This window comes from Zootermopsis nevadensis, unplaced genomic scaffold (genome assembly GCF_977971745.1).
Source record: "Zootermopsis nevadensis isolate Lab colony 2312 unplaced genomic scaffold, Znev_1.0 Znev_ptg000017l, whole genome shotgun sequence".
Lineage (NCBI taxonomy): Eukaryota > Metazoa > Arthropoda > Insecta > Blattodea > Termopsidae > Zootermopsis > Zootermopsis nevadensis.
The window spans coordinates 10886478-10909159 of NW_028259149.1; the positions used below are offsets into that span (position 1 = coordinate 10886478).

General features: G+C 37.8%; 1 protein-coding gene across 3 annotated transcripts in view; it reads left to right on the forward strand.

Annotated features, from left to right (window-relative positions):
* The window catches only part of LOC110834034 (sodium/hydrogen exchanger 3), an 82225-nt gene that overhangs the window by 748 nt on the left and 58795 nt on the right, over positions 1-22682 (forward strand). The window lies entirely within an intron of this gene.

Consider the following 22682-nt stretch of genomic DNA (forward strand, 5'->3'; position numbering starts at 1 on the left):
CTGAACGCGTTTTTTTTTGTTCCATTCATAATTTATTTGGTGTTTATTGTTGATGTAAATCTTGCAGTGAGATGTTTAAAATCTGTTTGCTCATCATATAATACAATGCTTACCGGTATTCATGCAGATTTAAATATCGTTTTGCCTATGATATCTCTCCGAAATATGTTGCAATCTTTTGTTTCTGTTTTATATGTTTATTTACTTACATTTCGGTTGCGATATCATATCGCTTTTCGAACGATATAGTTATTATTTAAACCTCAAAAGAAGTGGCAACTTGGAAGACCAAGGTGTAGATGGGAGTATAATATTACAATGAATATTAGGGTAGTAGGGTGAGAGGATATGACTCAGGACAGGGACCGGTGATGGGCTGTTGTGAATACGGTAATGAATATTCAGGTTCTATAAAGGTCTGGGAATTCCTGACTCACTATGGTATTAACTTTAAAGAAGGGATCTGTTTCATGGGGTTGTTAGTTGCTTGATTAAAAAGGAGGCCTGTCTTTTTAATAAACTATCGAAGACATTTGACATTCGTCATTTTGCGTGCTGCTATATAGGCTTTACTGGAATTTAAAGCAGATAAAAGAATTATGCAATAAAGACTTCCTTAAACATGTGTAGATTTCAAGTTTCGGCCAAATATTGTATTAGTGAGATTTCAGGTTCTCACGGCGGCGAGTATGAAGACAGATGTCTTCAAATGTTGTGTCAGTTTGTTTGTTACGAAGAGGATCCATATTTAGAAACATCTGGTTTCGAAGAGCGTCTAATAACTGAACAAAAGATATTTATTTGTGAAAAGAGGAATAGAATGTTGTTGTTGTTGTTGTTGTGGGTTTTGGTACCGTGTATCTACGAGTCTACACGGCGTTTAAAACACAGAAAAAAAAACACAATTCTCACCGCCGTGAAAACCTCAAGTCTGACAAATGAATAATAGTATTTCCGTATCTTCGTCTTTTTAGCTTACGTTATATAACGATTTCCGATAATTTTTTGTGGGCGCCAGTAAGATTCGTTAAACTTCCAAAGTTATACAATTTTAATTTATTGATTTCTCTTCTTGGAAATTCAGGTTAGGTTAGGAGAATGTCCGTTTATCCTAGTCTTCCATAAAAGTTATGGCCGTAGATTACCTACATAGTCAAATATTCTGATGGAATCACAAACTAAAGAATAAGACTATTAGGAGGAATATAGTAGAGCATTGGGTTCTCATGTTTTGCAGTAGTTACTTTACTATACAGTGTTTTACCATGTTATATAAATATACGCGGGTCGCACAAAAAACAGCCCTGATGACGGAGGCAGTATGACCTCAGAAACTTTGGTAAACATCTACCAGATTACACAGCGCAACAACCCAGAAGACAGAAATCTTCATACTCACTGCCCTGATGACGGAGGCAGTATGACCTCTGAAACGTTGGTTAACATCGACCAGACTACACAGCGCAACAACCCAGAAGACAGACATCTTCATACTAAGAATCGCCCTGATGACGGAGGCAGTATGACCTCTGAAACGTTGGTAAACATCGACCAGACTACACAGCGCAACAACCCAGAAGACAGAAATCTTCATACTAAGAATCGCCCTGATGACGGAGGCAGTATGACCTCCGAAACGTTGGTAAACATCGACCAGACTACACAGCGCAACAACCCAGAAGACAGAAATCTTCATACTCACTGCCCTGATGACGGAGGCAGTATGACCTCTGAAACGTTGGTGGACATTTACCATACTATACGGCGTAACAACCCAGAAGACAGAAATCTTCATACTCATCGCCCTGATGACGGAGGCAGTATGACCTCTGAAACGTTGGTATACATCGACCAGACTTACACAGCGCAACAACCCAGAAGACAGAAATCTTCATACTCATCGCTGTGAAAACCTCAAATCAAATGTTTAGTTGAATGAAATAATCTGCAAAACTGAGATTACAGGCTTTCACGGCGGCGAATATGAAGATGGCTGTCTACTGGGATGCTGCGTCGTGTAGTCCGACATTTTAGAGATGCTTGCTACTTCCCCCTGATCATGGCGGCAGTAAGCGCCTTTAAAAAATCTGTTACATTGCACGGCTCGACATCTCAGTAGACAGCCATTATCAGCTTTGCAGTCTGAGTTTTACGAGAACGAGTTACCTTTACTTGATAGAAGATAATTAGTATAACTACACCACGGAATGTTTATCCTGTGGTATTAAGATTTGGGAGAGGAAGTTTGGAAAGCATCAGTATTTGGACGGCGTCATTTTGTGAGGTTTTGTTTCTAAGGCACTGAAAACTGTTCTTGGTGTTAGACCGATCCATGTATGAGTCTAGATGGGCTGAAGCCGGGTCAACCAACTTTTCTGTTTAATTATTCTCGATTATTCTGAAATGAATTTATTTTCAACTGAAGCATAGAGCGCATGAGAACAAAACATACAAAATTTATTATATTTGCCCAGACATTAAAAGACGTCTAATAGATTGAAATACGTGAATAACATTTACGCGCGCATTAGCTTAAATCACAAAAACTTGAAAAAATTTGTGTGAAAGGAATTCACAAACAAGGTTTACAGCGCTTCGTAGATATATTATTACTTGTTTTTGTAATATAAATCTTGTGTTTTGACAAAAGTTATCTGTCGCTAAATGTAAAAGAGTTTACTAATTTAAAAACAGGTTAGGGGTCGCCACAGCAGCTTGTAACCAAGAATAAGAAGGAATTCGAGCGCTTATGTCCTTTCTAATCCCTACCATATAATAATTCACTCCAAGTCGCTTATTTTGAACTGGCTGAAGTGCAACAGTTAGAGCGTCTGAGAGCTTTTTAGATAACATGGATTGAGCTAGAATAGATCCTGTACCAGACACAACTTAAAACACAGACTGCATTGTACTGTACAGATTTCCTACTATAATTTTAAAGGAAATAAACATGAAAATTTTTTTCATTTAGATACTTGGAAATTTTTATAGTCGTGAATAACAGCGAAATAGTTCCAGGCTTTCTGTTTTATGCCTGAAAGAAACCAGAGTGGGACATTTAAGCTTGTTTTTTTAACATCGCTATATCGACAGCATTAGTTTTACTGGGTCCGATACGTGAAAGGTCGTGAGTCATGAATTGAGATGGTTGTGGAAGGAGTCGTGGCTTATTTTAGCATTCTAACGGAACACTTTCCAGTAGGTACTGATGACAGTAATTCCATGGCCGAGATCTGAACCCACTATCTTCTGATTGTTAATCCATTATGGAACGGTTTATTTATTCAGAAGTTGATGATTATTCAGTGATGAAGAAAATTCCCATTTCATGATTATTTTCATCAGCATATTCATGAGACCTCAACTGAATTCCGTTCGCTTATTTCCACCACATTTATGTAACGAAAGAAACATCCTTTTTGTAGAGTAGAAGAAGTTTTCTGTGTATTGTATTAAGTGTTTCGTGATAAAAAGAACGTTTTGGGTTGAAATTACTTGGTATAAGTGAAGAGGTAGCTTAGAAGAGAATGACAAATTGTAATAATATTGTTGATTTAAGGAATATAAGCGGATATTTGTATAAAGCTAGGTGTAAATAAGAGAATAAAATGAAAAAGATATAAGCAGAAAGAGAGAATGGAATTATAGGTTTCTAGGTATAAGAATAAAATCTGTGTAACTAAAGAACAGTGTCTCAGAAATACTTATATTAGACTGTGGTACGCAAAAACCCGGTGTTTGACGGACACAGTCAACTTTACTCTACTCATTAAATGAATGAATGAACGTGTTTATAATATCAGTTTTAATATTATTCTTTTGTGTTCCCCTAGATCTTCAAAACGTTTTCTTGCGTGAGGTTTCAAGAAGATTCTGCGTAAAATATAATCTGTGGGAAAAAATGTAGAATTATTAAATGCCAGAGTAGATGCTTAGTTACAACTGGGCTTTAAATAGTTATTCCAATGGTGCTCATATTCTTGGTAAAATCTGAAAAAAATATTAATACAAAACTCGTGGAAAATTTATGAAAATTGTCGATGTTTGTCAAACTAGAATATTCGACGCTGATACCTTGTCAGCTTGAAAGAAAGAAATTAATTTGTTATATATTGTGTGGTCGAACACATCTTGTGCTCAAAGGATTCTTTGGATGCTGTGGATTAGAGGTGTCGCTCGCAAGTTACCTTAAACCTTCTCATGTCCGTTGCGTGTACTATCGTATTTTCTTTATTTGATCCCAAGAGCAGATGTTTTATTGACTGTCGGAATCGGTGCTAATGAACATGAAGTTGTTTGTGGAAGCCAGCACACTGGAGGCCGAAAGATTTAACCGCGACTGAAATACAATTCACTGATGCGAACCTCGCGTGGTTCATGAATCACGGAATGTGATATTGGTTGCAGACTGACATGCAGTTAAACTGTTTAAGGTCGTTTCCATTTTAAAGCAAATCAAATGAGAGGCATCACATCGGCATAGAAAAATGTAATTGGCACGAATATGTGGCTGTTAATCGGTTTGAAGAGCTTGCTGTTTTGAATTCATAAACCAATCATTTTGATACAGTTTATTACTCGTAAACTGGATCTTAACTTTGAGTAAATGACTGCACGAGGTGGGGGTCCAATGGCGGGCTCTTGCGAACAACGAACCATCAGTTTCCATCAAAATTTATTGACTAACTGAGTGACTGTCAGCTTCTCAAGAGTAAGTCTTTTCCATGAACTTCGTTTGAACACAAATTGATTGAGCATCTGGGTACTACAGTTAGATTTTTTAGACGTGGCCGCTGAGTAGCGCATGAGGGGACGAGTGGTGGGAGTTGAAATTGTAGGTGCAACGGATTGGTTACGTAGTTAAGTTGTTGCTGAACTAACACACACGCCACTATAATTCCTTACCTCCGTCACTGAACACTTTCAGATCAACTGCGCATCGTATTTACAGCGGCCACGTCTCAGAAACTGAACTGTACTTGACATACACGGAGATCAGCGTATGATCGACTGACTTTCGATCTTTTGATTCCATAGATCATTGATAGTTTTGTCGTTAGTGAGATGTAAAGCATTTGGAAGCACACCGCTGTCGCAATTTGAAGACGGTATCTATGAGTTTGCCTGGAGTGACTGAAGACAACCGCTTCTTCAGGTTGGTCTGATTGCTTTGTGCTCCGCCATGTACTCTGCACTGCAGTGCGGCAGGTGGAGGCCTCTGTTACCCAACATGAGTTATTGATTTGCCCCACTTCCACGGCTGCCCCGCGCTACGACGGTACATTTACGAACACTCATTCATTTTAGTAAGCTTGCTTCGATGTCCTCAAGAGAATTCTTCTGCACTTCGTTGTTGCTACAGTTATAGTGAATTTACGCATGTTATTTCAGGAATTACCGTGCTACTTTCTTTGGCGGAACTAAATGCTACGCGATGAGAGGCAACTGCAATTCAGTTCCCAACAATAAAAGTCAATGAGTCGTTTTTACGCAACGTTGTTTTTGTTTCAAGGTAAAGTTTCTCGTAACACGACTTTGCCATCAATAATATTAACATGACGGTCATACAATTCAATCTTTTACGCCGAAAACGCAGTAACACTGTTATTGAAAGTAACTAAATAAAGTTAACTTTTGCTTTGTTTTGTTTTTAGTTTATTAATGTGTTTTACTTTGTTGTTAATAGGAAGCTGTTGCTGCTGTTATATTATATTGCAGTTTTCAGTTTAGTTCCTGTACCTGCTGTTAATCATGATAGAATTACACGTTTTATAATCTTTGTCAGTAATCTTAATCTTCATGAGAAGAATGTATTGACATTTAACCCAGGGCCTTGGACTGAATTGAAAACACTTAAACATTTTGATATTTTTTAACGTCCTTAGGAAGACTATTGCCATAGGCAACAAACCTTTCTTCATTCTGCAAACATTCCTGAAGGCATAGTCACACATTTAAAGGTCAATGCTGATGTATTAAATTTATTAATATTGATGATATTTCATTTTAGTCCAGTCTTCCTAATGTCTCCAAATTCTACAGTTCGACGCTATATATATATCTCTTATGCAGTGTAGAAAGCGTCGTCAAATTATGTAGACAATTAGAAAACTGATCAGTGTTTACGTGTAATGAAGTTAAGACTGTCGAGGAAGTGTTTGAGCGTTCTTTCCCATTCTTCTCCATGATCGTCGTGATCATGGGGGGCGTTAGACCTCTAAGTCGCCTCGGCCTGATATAGTTTTCTCATCACTGCCACGGGCCATTATAGTACATATCGACTAAGTTATTACCAGTGGTTAAAAAAAGTCTGACATCAAGGCCACTGCGTAATGAATAACTAAAAATATTGATCTGTCGGTGCTAAAAACACACACCTTGATATTTTACTCATAAAATAGATTGCAGTCGTGGATCAAATAATGTTAAAAATTTTAACATTTAACGCCGATCGGATAAAAAGCGACGACTGACCGGGGGTTGCTTATGGGAGCATTTACAAAATTAATATAAACAGAAAATGGCTTGTGCTAAATACAGAGTGGGTGGGAAGTAAGTAGGCATTGAGAAATGGTTATAACCTCTATATTTCCAATGCAAAGCGATTATATAATGCCTACTTACTTCCCACCCACCCTGTAGATGCCTACACAACCACGGGCGGAGCGTTGTGTTAACCGTGTTAGCCCGGCTAACACTTTGAACAACGAAAAGTAATTGGACTTCTGCCTTACTTTCGTTGTTTAGCATACGGCATAACAACCCAGAAGACAACCATCTACGTATATATGATTCATTTTTGGTTTTCATAATGGTATATTCTAAAACAAAATTTACAAAGAGTTGATGGTAAAGCATATTTTTTTGTTTATCCCATTATGAGCTCTAGAATCATAACATAAATTCTATCATCTGTTTATTTTCCAAAAACAAAAATAACGAAAATCATGATGTAGGTTTATTAAGCAATTATTTTTCATTTGGTTTGTGTTGATGTAAATCGTGGTCTCTTGTTTTCAGGAGAAAAGCTTAAAAGGGAAACAAAGTTCCCAAAACAATATGTGGACCTAACAAGGAAAATGTAGATATCTGTTAGGATATTTAATGACGACGAGGAACTTGGTGTAATAATAATAGTATTAATGGTATTAAATTTGATCCATTTTATGTTGTCATTGGAAATGTAAGTAACTCTTTGGCATAGACTATAATGCATTTATTCGCTGTAACAAAACATGAATTCAGAAGATTGGCGTCCATCGTCGTTTAAGACCTACGCGAGTAATTAAAAGTGGAATCAATGCGAGTGATTCACGGAAAGCCGTTTTTATGTAATACAGAAACTACTTGACTTCGTCAAGAACTGACGTCATCCTGCCAACATTTACGTTTCAAGTTCTGTCTTAGATCTGTTTAACGGTAAAAGATAAAGTATATGATGTGTAAACTAATACAAGCTGTTCTCCTTATGTTAGATTTGATGCTGTACGTGTTTTCTAGAAAACGCGGCCTTGATGCGAGCTTGTTTGTTACGAGTCCCATGTTCATAGCCTTCATTAGTAAGAACAAATTAATGAATGCCTATTCTATAATCTTCCAATCGACATTTCCACTAAAAGTCACATGCCGAGCCAATTGGGGACGCGTGTACTTTGCTGTCTTCCAGTAGCAGACGATCTGTTACCAAAAGTGATGAATTTATTCGTTACGTAATTGTACACTTAATATACAGGTTTGTGTTCATATACAAATTATTTATAGGGTTCTGAGTATTATGTAAATTGTTAATCCTGATTTGCCTATAGAATTCGTAGTTTGAAATGGCGAGTCTAGGAGGCGTTCCAAACATTAAAATATGACAGGCGTCTGGGCTGTTATAAAACTTTGCTGTTTGGATGCCGTATGCAGTTTTTCTCACACACGTACCCTTCACTGATTAAAATAAACAAATAAATGGGCCTAAACCCAAGGTTTGTCATATTTAAATTGCAGTATTGTAATTCCTGGAACCAATTTGAAAGGTTGCGTTTCTGTTCCACTTCGCTTGTGGTAAATTTTAAAATTGTTTTGCATGAAAAAGTTATTAACCAAAACAGTCCACTCAATTTCCTTCAAACAGGAAGTTACGAAAGAGTGAGCTGTATTAACGAGTCGCTATTTCGATTCTGTTATGTGTCGGTTTGTAGTTTAAGATGAAAGGCCTTGATAATGTCAGATGTTATTTTTTATTTCTCGAGTTTGGAAGCTCAAGATTCCGAAATTGCTGGACGGATGTGGATAAAATTTAGTATTTGAGGTCCTTACTAAGAATTATTGGTAATTTAGTTTTAATGTTTAATAGTTTGGTATAATATCTGCTTTACGTTAAACTGAATTCACGACTTGAGTCTGTCAAAAAAGGGCCCACTATTCTAAAAATCGGTACATAGATTGAAAGATACACAATATGAGATTCGATGTTCTCACGACGACGGGGATTATGGTGGTGTTGTGGGTTGTGACTCGTAGGTAGATACCAATGTTTCCGAGAAGCACGCGGTTTCCATTATCCTTTGACCCTACATAAATAAACTCTCAACTTCTGCCCTGAAAATGGAGATGGTATATTTCTCCGAAATGTTGGTATCCACCTATGAGTCTACACGGCGTCATTACCCTGGAATGCAACCTCGTCAATGTTGTTAATTTTTGATGTGAAACTTTTTAATAAGCAGAATATTTAAAACAATACAAAGAAAATATGGTATTATTGTAAAAGTTTCGGTGAATTTTAAAGCCTAAATTGATCTATTCTATTGTGGATCAATACAGAGGCAGTCTACAAAACAATAAAAGTAAATATGAACAACACGCTGTAACAACTCCACGTTTAATCTAGTAACTAAAGGTTCAGAAACCACGTAAGTTGGCGGGCCCAGTTACTTCAAAATTCGTCATATGATAAGGCCATCTTGTTTAGTCTCCGTTTGACCATACTGCTTTATACATCGCACTAATGCCGCGTAATTAACATGGCCATACTATAGTATAAATAATGTTGTTAACCTGCAAGCTACATTTGATATATTATTCTGTGAAGAAACTATCTTGCCTTTATTGCTACATATAGAAATTAAGAGGAAATTTTATAAAATATATATCAATTAAATGAATTCTGTGATAGGTCTGTCTGATGACACATTACAATTATAATTTAGCGTGTTTATGTGTGTGTGTGTGCAAACTTATTTTAACGCCTTTAATGCAATATCGTATCATGTATGACTTCATATCATTCTGTACGTATTTCCTATCTGAATTTATTTATAATAACGTGGCCCGTAGTATAATATTTTTAATAATTTAACAATTTAATAAATAACAGTACATTAATATTGTCGTAAATAATGAGAATACGGACAAGAATTTTAAACAAAATAACTATTTTTAATGTTCTGCGTATAAATGAAAGAAAAATCTGATGATGGATTCATGTAAGTCGTAACATGTAATTTTGCTTTTGAGCTTGCACCTGTTATATAGCATTTATGTTGTGTTTCTGCCTCTGTCGTTAGCTTATGATCAAAATTGACTTGCATTGCTAATTTATTTCATAGCTTTACAGATATTCAAATGCATTAGTCGCAATCTAATTCGCTTAACTTGCAGTTCAGGAGCGCGCTGCGGGGAAGAGTTCTCGTCTCGGTGGGAGAATCGATTTGAATATGAAACAATAGATAGTGACGCAATCCAGCGGGCATGTGTAATCGCGGAAAATTGGTTCTGGCCTAGCAACATGACTAGCTCTTATAGTCACCATTGCCAAAGTCTGAACCCATTTCCGTTACGAATTTCTTATTTTAAAAACATAATTTATTATATTGATGTCGGTCTTGTGGTATTGCAACCCAGAAGACCAACATCGACACCTTTACACCGAGAGAACCTCAGATCTAGTAATTTCTTTGGCGTTAATTTTGACGATTTCGGAAGAATTGCCATCTGGCGGAATATTTTATTTTTACCAGCATAAGTGAACTTGGGAACGAATGGGGTACTATGTAAAATTTTACGGAACGTCGAGTTGTAAATCTTACGACTTTTTGCAACAAAGTCTTCTCGGGCTATCATCTGTCCGAGAATGGAATTAATATCCAACTTTTCGCAGTGTGTCTCCATTATCAGGGTTGATGCGATAAGTGACGCTACTGCCTGCTCCATGGGTAATAACAGCTTTCGGATCTCAATGATTAATATAAACAGCGAATTCTAATGAGAGAAACTATCAGGGATTTCTCTAGTTCGCTATCACTAAACATAATACGAGCCGAAGAGTTAAGATTTGAACGTTTCATGGCGACTGAACACAATGAAGTCTTCTCAGAATATCATCCGCGTGAGAACGGAATTAAAATCCAACGTTTCGGAGACTGTATCTGCCTCCACTATCAGGTGACGTTTATAACTGGCAGTCCGAAGTTCCTGTCACCTGTAATACCGTAACCACACTAGACACGCTTCTAAATATTTCCCTTCTATTATCGTCTCGTTCTTGATTTACCAAGTAGGATCTGAGATTTTCACGGTGGTGAGTCTGAAGAAGCCTGTCTTCTGGGTTGTTGAGCCGTGTAGTCTGGTAGAAGTTTACCGACGTTTCAGAGGTCCTTGCTGTCTCCATCAGGGCGATTATCATTATTACATACAAAATAGGGGCTGATATGTCAGCCCTTAAAGGGCTGTTTTCAAAACTTGGAATCTTTAAATATTATATCCAGAATCTTGGGTGATTCATCGTTGCTTTGAAATATTTGTATAATTGCTCTGTTTTGCAACACTGGGACCGGAGTTCATCGTTATTTTTAATTTTGTTATTGTAAATCCTATTGGACGCCACGGTGGTCTAGCGGTTAGAACACTGGCCTTGTAATCCTGGGGTCTCGGGTTCGATTCCCGGCGGTGCCCGAATTTATAACTTGTGTTGGGCAAGGCCGTGGTCTAGGCAACACGGAGTTTTCCTCCGTGGCATCCCAACAATTACTCCATTCACACACAGAAGAAGGCAATGGCAAACCACTTCTGGATCATCTGCCAAGAACGTATATGAACAGGTCCCAGTCCGAGAAAAGGATTGAAGGATCCTATTCAAATGGACCTGTCGTCAGACAGAACACTAAATAATATATAAAATCCTATTGCTCTTCTTTCTTCTTATTCTTATTCCTATTAATGCCTTTCTTCTTATTTTACTATTATTCGTATTGTTATTCCGATATTTATTCTCATAATATTTTTTCTTATTATTGTAACAATAAGAATAACAAAAAGAATTTGAATATCAGTAGAAATAATAAAAACGTAAGAATAACAATGTCGGCTGAGTCAACGTAAAGCGCCAGATCGCGTCAATAAATACGTAAAGCGCACGCCCCTACTTGAGATCCAATCAAGTCTTTAACTTTACTGATTAAGTCACGTAGGGATGCCAAGTGGTATTTTTGTCGATACGAGGAGCGAGGAGGTCTGAGCTAGTTAGAACCGGACATACTCTTCCTTTCCATGTGATGGAAATAACCAGAATTATGAAATTCAAATAAAATTGCGACCGAGTTTCTCTGTGTGGTTTTCTATTGTAGACATGTATCGGAAATGTGTTTACATTTCGCGTAGCGTGTACTCGCGGCTTAACGTTCTTCGCTGTGTGTGACGTCACACGAAGTGCGATGGGTAGATTTGCCGTACGTAATTGAAAATCGAACATACTAATGTCATGAATTTTAAATATCTGGTAGTTGGAGTAACGAGTAATGGAGGGCTGCAGACAGAAATCAAGCAACCAGGATATCCGAAAGTTTAACCCCATTTTACTGTCTTCAGACCAAAATATATCAGCATAAAGCGTCGATATTTCTTTGCTTTTACGAACGAAAGTAACTTGATGATGTGTAAGATGATTCGTTTGTGTACATTTGCAAGATGATACGGGAAAAAACATAACACGTTGAGATTTGAGGTTTTCACAGAGGTGACTATGAAGATTTCTGTCTTCTGGGTTGTTGCGCTGTGTAAACATCGACCATACTACACAGCGCAACAACCCAGAAGACAGAAATCTTCATAACACGTTGACTTCATAGAAATTCCACGTAGGGCTTGTATCTTTTTCCCGTCTTTACAAAGTGCTGTCTGTCAATAATGCGAGGTCTTCATTGAGCAACTCATATTCAAGCAATATACCAATTCCCCTTTTTATCACAGAATCCAACGCCTCATTATCTTGTTCACAAAAGCGTGTCATTTGACTGTCCTGACAGTTCAATTCAGTTCATATTTTCGTAACCTCAATATGGCTGTCTTCTGTGTTGTTTCGCCGTGTAGTCTATTAAGAAGTGCTTGTTGCCTCCACCAAACTACACGGCGCAACAACACAGAAGACAGCCATGTTCATACTCGCCGCCACGAGAATCTGACATCTCACATTTCATAACCTGTTTATATAAGTTTAATTATAGTATCATCTTTCTTTTGTACGTAGATCTCCTATGAGGTATATTATCTTGGTGTTATCCTGTTATTTTGGAGGACGATTTGATCGGCATTGCATTCCTGAACGTTTGAAGATAATATGATTCTAACACATTGACTCCAAGCGGTTCCGTTTTGAGTTCAGATTCTTGCAAAACATTTTCATGTACTGAATTTATTTAAGAAATGGGCCTAATAAATTTTCAATCGCTTTTGAATTTCGGTTCTGTAAACACAATTGAAAATCCAAAGCCAGTGAAGTTCAGTAGTAACAGGTCTGAAGGCTGTTATTACTAAATTACACTTTTGGATTATCAGTAGATTAGGGGGAATTTAGAATCTCTCGTGAGAGAAAAGTTACCGGTAGCTTCGTAAAATAAATTACAACATTCACATCATTTGCCATTGTATTCGCGAGAAAAGTGAAAGCTGAATATTGACCTATGATTTTAGCCGCTACTAAGTTGTTGTTTCACACTTTACAAACAAAACGTGACAAGAATTGTTTTTTTTTCTTTCAAACATTAGCATGAAATATTTTTACTACATTAGTAGTGGAGCTAGTGTTGTTGACACGTAAAATGTTTGCATGACCGACGTGTTGACATTATATATGCATATACACGGTGCATAAACAAGTGCGTCGGTTTTCGTCCGCCAGGATTCAAACCTGATACTTTCAGAATAAAAACTATGTGTGTTGCTGTTTATTTTCCAATATTGTGATCAGATTTGTCAGGCGTTGCCCTGTGTCTAGACTGACGAGTGTTTGGTTTCGATTAAACAGTCATATAGCTCGAGAACTGTGGCGCTTACTTGCATCTCTACAGAACTTCGTGATTTGTTACTGTTGAACCAGAAGTCGTCTGACGTACCATACCGCAGCTATATTAAGAAATGTTAACATTTGGAACTTAATGTCTGACATCTGTAGATGTAGTTTGACGTTATGTGAGTAATTTGTCGTTGCCAGAGGAAAGGAGTTTACTTACTTGAAACAGGCTGTTAGGAAATTAGAAGGAAACGCTAAGTTGTTGGTTTAAAATGCAGAGTGTCCACATGAAATCTCCGCCATTAACAAACCAATCGAAGCGAAACCTACGGCAGATAGAAACGCACGGTTTGTGGCTGTCTGTATAACAAAATAAAAAGTTTATTTCCCTTTTTTCCCCAGAGGTCTTGTAGGTAATCAGTGGCGGTGCTGCAGTCGACAATACCCAAAATGGTGTCTCCACAACAGTCAGCTCAATGTATAATGTAACGTGCCAGTATGATTTCAATTTAGACATTACCTTACAGCCGAACTGCTAATGTTTATTAAATTACAGGTAATGTGAAATATAAAGTAGCAAACATATTCCAGTTGCAGGTTCTGAATTTTCACCTTTATGTTTTCGTTCACGTTTTTTTCATTGGTTATGCATTTGACGATAATATTTTTATCTTTACTTATCTTCTGTAAGTCATTATGTATCCTGATATGACGTCATTTCAAAGCGTCCCTTCCTACGCTGTGTAGGCTGACATTTTATTTCCTTTTTAATTGATTTTATTATTAATACAATTGTATCCATCGTACGATATCTCTGTACGGTCATATTCTCAGTTGGTCGCTATCCTCCTCTAGGGTATTTGGGGTAAGCAAAATCAAATAAGTAGTTTTCTGCTTTTGGAAGTTTATTTCAGCATTGCGTTAGAGGATACGAGTTTCGGAGCTATGCCCATTTTGCTGCCGGCATTATAGTTTCTCGACGTTTGACATCCTTGTGATATGTCCGTTGACAATTTCATGATGCGTCACATGTTGGCAGCACGTCCCTTGACAGTTTCCCGACAATTCTTATCCTTGTGACACGTCCCTTGACAGTTTCATGATGCTTCGAATGTTGATGGTACATTCCTTGGTAGTTTATATACCATGCCCAATAATACGGGAAGCAGGAAGTTTGTGGAACGTTCTGAACCAGAAGTCGAGGAACTTTTTTACACCTTCCCTTTCATTTCTTATTTTCAACCATTTCATATATTTCGAACACTTGAGCATCCTGTGTCACACACTACGCCAAAGAAAAATTGCTGCCTTGTCTTAGTTAAGTTCGATACATTTATAGGCTGTGAGAGAAATAAATATAGCCTCTCCCGTATCGCTCATGTGAATATGGCATCTAGTTGTTTATTCCTTTCATCTCGTCTATATCTTTATAGTAATTAAGTTTATAACACAACGCGTCGCCATTACAAAGATAACCTGGTTAACGCTGTTTACAGTGAGAATCATACGAAAACCAAAAATGCAAAATGTAAAGCTTTTAATTTATTGAAGCAGCTTGCACATAAATTTACCATTTGGCTTTAAAGGGCTAATATGTTCGTCAAACAAACTTTATTGATTTTTTTATTTGTTAGCAGTGTCGGAATTTATTCTTGACTGATGATTGGATATTTCTACAGGCTTTCCATTCACTGCCCAAATACCAGCCACTCATTCCAGTTTGTCCTTTGTACATCTTGCAGATGTCTAGTCGTCATTACTGTTTATATTTCGTTATGTTAACTTCTTATTGGTCTTATTTTCTTTTGTTTCCCATTTATTATTATTTTTGTAGTCTCTCATACATCATTCTTTTAGGCGTTACAGTTTGGCCCGACATCAAAAAGGAGTAAGAAAACATACTTAGAACATACATTGTTCAGCTGAATTATTTATGATTTTGTATCTCTTATTGTTAGTTATCAATTAATGCAGATAAGAATATACTGTTGCTAAGATATCAGCTGCACAGAACCATATGTGATACTGTTCACGAAACTAGCACAGGACGCAAATGTTACACATTTCTTTGTGTTCAGTTAGTAACACTTAAGTCTGGAGTAAATATAACATTGAATCGTGCTTCAAGTAAACCTTGTACATTTGAGTGAGGTGTGTATTTTCTTTAATCCATAATTTTTGTTTTGAACGACGAAATGTTTTTTGAGGGACTAATGAATTTGGTTTGGTATTGGAATAAAATAGGGATTACGAGGTGCGATCGGAAAGTTTCCAGACTGCGCCTATTTTAAAAAAAAAAAAAAACCCGTACACTTATCTCAGGTATTAAATTCATCCATCACCCTCGAAGTAGTTCCCCTGGGAGTGAACACAACGATCCCAGCGCCGCTGCCAAGCCTGGAAGCATCCCTGGAAATCTTTCTTTGTCAGCCTGTCAAGCACCATCTGCGATTCTGCCTGAATCTCTTCTATCGTCTCAAATCTCCTTCCCTTTAGCTGAATTTTCATCTTTGGGAAGAGGAAGAGGACACATGGAGCTAAATCCGGCGAATAAGGAGGGTGCGGGATGACGGCCATGGTGTTTGAGGCCAAAAACTGCCGAACTTTGAGGGCGGTGTGTGCTGGCGCGTTGTCATGATGCAGCAGCCAGTTGTGGTTGCGCCACTTTGACGGCCGCTTCCGTCCTTTAGAATCAGCTGACAGGTCCCATAGCCTATCCTAACAATGTCGCACAAGTCGTTGATGGTACGACGTCGATCTTCGTGAATGGCCTGCCGAATCTTCGTAACATTTTCGGGCGTTGTGCTCGAAGATGGTCGTCCAGAACGCTCGTCATCATCGACAGAGGTTCGGCCATTTTTAAAACGTGAATGCCACACAAAAGTTTGTGCACGACCCATTGCGGACTCCCCAAATGCTTGCTTTAGCATTTCATAGGTTTTCGTAGCCGTTTTAGCGAGTCTTTGGCAAAATTTGATGCACATGCCATTCCGAAATCGCAGGAGGGTCGGTGTAATGCACTACCAAAACGCCCGTAACTAAGAAACAAACGCTAATTCGATGATGCCGGCTGGCACACTGATTCACTATGAATGTAGGCCGCACCCCCTAGCGGCAGAAGCTCGTACTACATCCGGTTCGCCCTCTATTGACACAGTCTTGAAACTTTCCGATCGCACCTCGTATATTGGACGTACACGAACGAAATTTAGATTCTTCCAGAAAACACAAAGAAAGATATAAAAAATTACATCGGTTATAATACAGGTGCCCCCAAAAATGTATACACACATTCAATGAATGAAATAAATATATTTTAATGTACTAAACCATTACATACGTCAGCATTGGCCCTTGGTGAATTACGGAATCTAGTGTGTGAGTTCAAAATGACCGCTGTTATCCGTAAACACAGCACACGGTGGTCGATAATAAAGTTAATATTCTGTATATACATTTTTATGGTACATTCTGTATGTTGAATAGATTTTTAGATCAAATAAGAGGATGGACAGACTGGCAGAACTACCTCCTCATTATATTCGTCATGCAAATACTACATGAGATGGCGTACACAAAGAAGAAAAAACTTGTTTTGACTGGGAGGAAAGTCTTTTGAGCAGTTTTCGTTTGAGATTACATTCGAAAAGTGCCCGTACGTGAGTCATTATTCCACTAATGAAAGGAAACCTTAGACAACACTGTTACCCCAGAAACACGCTATTTGACTCTATGAGGGGCCTGTTCAATCCCGTCCACTAACTGAACCCAGTTACAAGTTGATAGTCTCTAGGTTTGTCAAGTAAAAGTACAGATACTGTCAGTTCTTTGTGTGACAAAGAGCCCTCAGCAGTAGTTCGCAAAAAATAAATGATTTTGTCGTTCGGAAGTATCAGAACACGTTCGGGGTGCGCGTTAAATAAGTTTATTATAAACACACTCGACATTTCCATAGCAAATTAATTGCTGGACTGTACCTATTTTCGATCGAGGTTGTACGAAGCGAAGTTTATTTATTGTCTGCGTCGTCGTTTTTAAACTAACGATATGAATGAAACAGGAAATAGATTGCCTAAGCCTGCACAATTTTTGCTCCAGTTTCAAATCTAAGAGTTTTTCAAAGGCACGTCCTTTTTAGTATGAGGTGTGTCTTCTATAACAGAAGGTCTTTAATGTGGGGTACCGCGAGCATTTTGTGACGATCAGCATTGAACGGTTTAATGAAGATGTGAAACATTGCCATATAACGCAGTACCTAGAACCAGACATTACGTTTCACCTATGTTACTGGCTTGCGGCTAGAAGGGGATCAAACGCATATTTTATGTAATCCAAAGACATTTCCAATAAATGAACTAAGACAACGTGCTTGAAAGTACTGCCGGTGGGAAATAATTAATAATGTTTGCAGTATAGAATATATTTTCTTTCTTATGTTGCCTCTCCCACCCATCTGAACCCCTTTTACTTCTAACGGATGTGGAACGCACAGATTTCTCCCCACTACTGTGCTACTATTGTTATTTCTGTAACCTTCAGACAGGTGTTTAGTAGAAGATTTCTGTCTTCTGGGTTGTTGCCATACTACACGGCGCAACATCCCAGAAGCCATACTCACCGCTGTGAAAACCTCAAATCTTACAGGTGTTTACATTAAGATTATTCGTTTTACTGCTTCATTGTTCAGATGTCTCCGAATTTCAGATGGAAAAGCTGATAGCGAAACATTTCTTCATTCGTTGTACACAGTCATATGGCAATCCCCAGATTTATGTACAATCGTGATCTTGAAGGTTATCTCATTACGTAAGTTTGAAACATTTTATTCAGTCTTCTCATTTTGTCAGTCTAGTTCATGCTAAGCGCCTGTTCCCACTTCAGCCCACTGTTTTATAGGACGACCAAATGATTCTTCCGTTCTTGTGGATTATAATTAAAAAACATTTTTATAATATTTTCTTCTGGTATGGCTCTCAGAGGGCTGTTACGCCACGGATTATTTATTCTTCCTACTGCTTCTTCAGCGACGTTTTGCCATCTGACACGGCTGGTAGCCCGAGAGGATTGTATTAATTCGATTCTAATAGTATTCCTATATGTTGTAGCTAACTTTATCTTTATGATTCAGTTTTGTCTTTAATTCCTTATATTTCACATCCTCTCTAATTTTATCGTTTTGTATCCTGTCGGAATGAGTACAACCTTTGGCACATCTTTGTGGTCTCTCAAGTTTCATTATGGCTAAAACCTTATAAAATCTTAATTGTGTATATTCTGTGTATTCCTTGCAGAGTTCATGCGTGCTACAAGTCCCATACGTCTTTCTTCTGGCAGGACCTAAGATACATAAAACTGATACCTTAACACCTTAACACCTTAACGATGCCATTACATGGCCTCATTTTTACAATTCGTGAAAGAAATCTAATAATCCCTGTACTGTATGTATGCGTGTCTGTTTTGAAAAACGTCAGAGTTTTTGTAAATATTTATTTTAATGTCAAAATAAGTTACATAATCGTGGAATGTGAAATGACAGGCCGATTATAAACGGCGAGTTGGTTTTGATGCTAGCAGTAGTATGAGCAAAGTCTCACTCGTGATGCCATATCTTTAAGATGATATTCGATCCGAGATCTTCGGGTTTAGAAACAGTATACCGGAATGTGGTATCTGAGGTTCTCACAGCTGTGAATATGAATGCGACTGTCGTCAAGGGTTGTAGCTCCGTGTAGACTGGTTACCATCGCTCTGACGATGGAGGTAGCAGGGATCTCTGAAACGTTTGTAAATTTCTACCGGACCACACGGGACCATAACACAAAAGACAGATATCAATGTACCGGTAGCTAAACAAAGCTGCATGTTTTCTGTCGTGCAAAATACTTCGATAGCCACTTCTAACTGCCGATTTGGCTGCACGCTGGCTTCGTGGCAGGAGACCGACCTAAGAAGTCTTTCGGCTGCCCCACGCCCCAGCAGAAGTAACTTATGATTGATCTTTAACGTGCTGTACCTATGTCCTTTAATGTAAAAGAGGAAAAATTATTTGGCTTTTACAGCTGCATTTAAGCACTCCTGCTGCTACGCTGGGGCAACATTTATTTAGTGACAATTATAGTCTCTTTTTAGGGATTAATTTGGGTTTGTAATGTAACAGTGACGCCCCAGCCCTGATATAGTGCTTAGTATCAACTTCGTACACGTTACTACTGGTTGACATTTCCCCAACATGACCGTCGCCATGTTTTTATTTGTTGACAGCACAAGTTTTATACAGAAATCTTCGGTACCTTTATGGTCTGTCTCCGTATACAACTTTCCATGGATTCTTCTAATTTTTCATTTTTTATTACCGTCAAATATAAAAATATATACAAATTTTGCTTGACTGCCATGTTGTTTTATCATATTCGAAAAAAAGCTCAACACAGGTTGAATATTTTCCAGTATCTGTAAGTAATGTGTAATATTTCAGGATTCATACATTTTATGATGAGCTCGTAACTTTGCACTGTCCCTGGGTTGTAATTCTTGGACTCGCTTCTTGTGCACAGGCAGACAAACTATGGCCCGCCGATCGCATGTGGCCTGTGAAAAAATTCAGTCCCGCCCGCAACGTCGTTCGAATGTTATGAATACGGGCTCCTTTCATATTACACTTTTTCATGCATAGTAATTATAATCGTAATAGTTCTAGATTTTTACAGAAATGCGTGTTTTGTGGTCCTCCAAATTACTGTACCTTTAACTAAATGCAATAAAGTATAACTTAGCCGATTACTTATAAGGTTTAATTAATGACACATCCGAATTCAGCGTATTATATTCTAATAAAATGTTATATTTTTTCTTTTAATATATCTTTGATTATTTTCACTGAGCACTTAGCTGTAACAGTTTCTGAAACAGTGAGTATTTCTTGCCAGGGTCTCTACTCCGCGGTCATTCCTGAACAGTCCACCCCTACTCTTTTGTCTTGAACTTCTTACAGGGTTTGTTATAACCCGTGTATTAGTCATGGTTTAAAAGTTACTGTGTATGAGAGAACATATTTCCGGACAGCTCACTGGCTTACGATTCTCTGCAAGAGAAGGATAGTAGGCTCAGAACCAATAAATGAGCATTTTATGAAATTGATCCCCATCTTCATCTTAAAAGGAGGTTAATAATGTACTTCGTAAAGGAACAAGATAGTTCATTTTGTTCAGGCTTGTTATGTTTCTCAATGTCAAGTCTGTACTTAATGGTTATACAACTGCAAGGATTGGCGTACTTCTCTTAAACTGATTATTTGGAACTAAGACACTTTCACAGGCCAGACTATTAAATTAATCGACACACTGGGATAGTGTAACAGGCGAGCTACTTTGATTCATAAAAATCCCTTGAGGTTCCATGAATTTTGTTTAGAGGTTCGCATTCGGCCCACTTTACCCATTCCTGTTTTATTGTCGTATGCTCTGTGTTTGCATTTCGTATGCCTGACTCGTATGATAGTACTTCTTAGAGTACAAATAGTAAGATTTATTAATGAAATGTGACTTTGATTGTCGGTTGGTAGAACTTAAGAGCTTATAAATACCCAGATGTTAGTTCTGGAATAGAGGTCGCTTAAATTATGTTCTTCAGCTCTGAAAATCTGTCGTGACTGTTCTATTTTCGCGAGTTTGGGTTTCGACTGCACAGAGAGCCAGTTACTTTCACCAGAGATGAAAAGTAAATATCCTGAACCACTGCAGTGAATTTCTATAGTAGTTTTGTCTTCCATGAATTTGCAGTACGCGTCATTCGAACACCTATTATTGTTTGGTTGATTGAGGTTAATTGGAAACCCAGAGCAGCTGCTGCAGGGAGTGGGTGAAGGAGAGAGTTATCAGCTGATATGAGGTAGACAGAATGAAAACAGACATTGCTTCGCCGACTTATTCAACCTGTAGCTACAGAAAATTGCTGCTGCAGGATGATACGTATGTCTGCAGTAAAAGCATTTGGCCTGATCCTATAAGTCAAATGTCAGGAAGTCACTCTTTGTGGTTCCCGCTTATTCGATTGTTGTTCCAAAACTGACATTGGAATGCACTGCCCTTTTCTGTTTTACGTGACCTTTGTGAAATGAATCAAGCAACAGTGCCTTCAAATAGCGTGTCAGAAACATCACAGCCCCCACTCACTCTCCCTGTGGTATCCAGCTACAGGAATTGTAACAAGTTAGGAAATTATACGTATGAAGACAACTATCTTCAAACTCACTGCCGTGAAAACATCAAATCCTACAAATTATACGTAGCTTTACAGTTATTTCGTTTTCGCTCTGTTATTGCGTCTAGATTTTCAATTCCTTAATGTCTTTTGATGCTGTCTTGTAAAACAGGCGAAGCAGACGAGCAATGAACTCCAGTATAAAATTAGTGGGACTTTTGGTTACTATACTATACAGCGCTAAAACCCAGAAGACAGCCATATTTCAGTTTAAAATATCATAATTATTATAGCGTTGAATTACGAGATGGCACATCATAAAAATCCCTTTTTTTAAGCTGTTGATATATGCAAGACTTGTTGAAAATATATGTTGGACATTAAATATTTGTTTAGTTTTTATATAAGATTTATGTTTTAAACATTTTGAGCTATGATAAATATGTAGCGAATTAGGCCTGAAATGCGCCCAGAAACGGGTATTATTCGTGTAATATGTCTGTTAACATTGTCTGATTTTAATCGAAATTTTAGCAAAACTCCACAGCATCAAATTTTATGAAAATTTGTTTAGCTTTCATGGAGTTACTTCATAAGGACAGACTCATGTTGAAGCTAATAGGCGTATTTTTTTGCAGCTTCGTGTTGAATGCACTAATAATTCGGATAATACATCAGTTAGTATGGTAAGTTCACAACATTCAATCTTTCCTGACAGCCTGTTCCACTGAGTTCTGTTTCATTTGCTCTGAAATTGTGATAGGTACTTGTGACGCAGAGATTTCAGTTCGTGAATTTCACCGAAAGGTAAATAGGCGACATGAGAAGACCATTTCTGTGTCTGTCTATCTGTCCTTTGCAGAGATTTCGCCGTGGGCATAAATTGACATCCCTCTCTCCGATTGCATAAAGGACATCAAAGGAAAGAATGGCTTGCTGTGTCTGTCCGTCCCTCCGAAACAACCGATCGGCCATTAATCACATCGCTTTGAGCATCTCACTGAAGTTCTTGATGGAATTTAATTTTGGGCTCGTATCAATAAAACTTTATTTTCAATCCATATAGAGTTTCTTTTATTTTTAGTTACCTTGAACATTTCTCTACTTACAAACATTGATCAAGACATACAGTTCTGTTTTAAGTAATATCAGCAGCTTTTATTTGAAAGATTTTGATGTTATGCATGCTTAGTAAAATAGAAGTAAA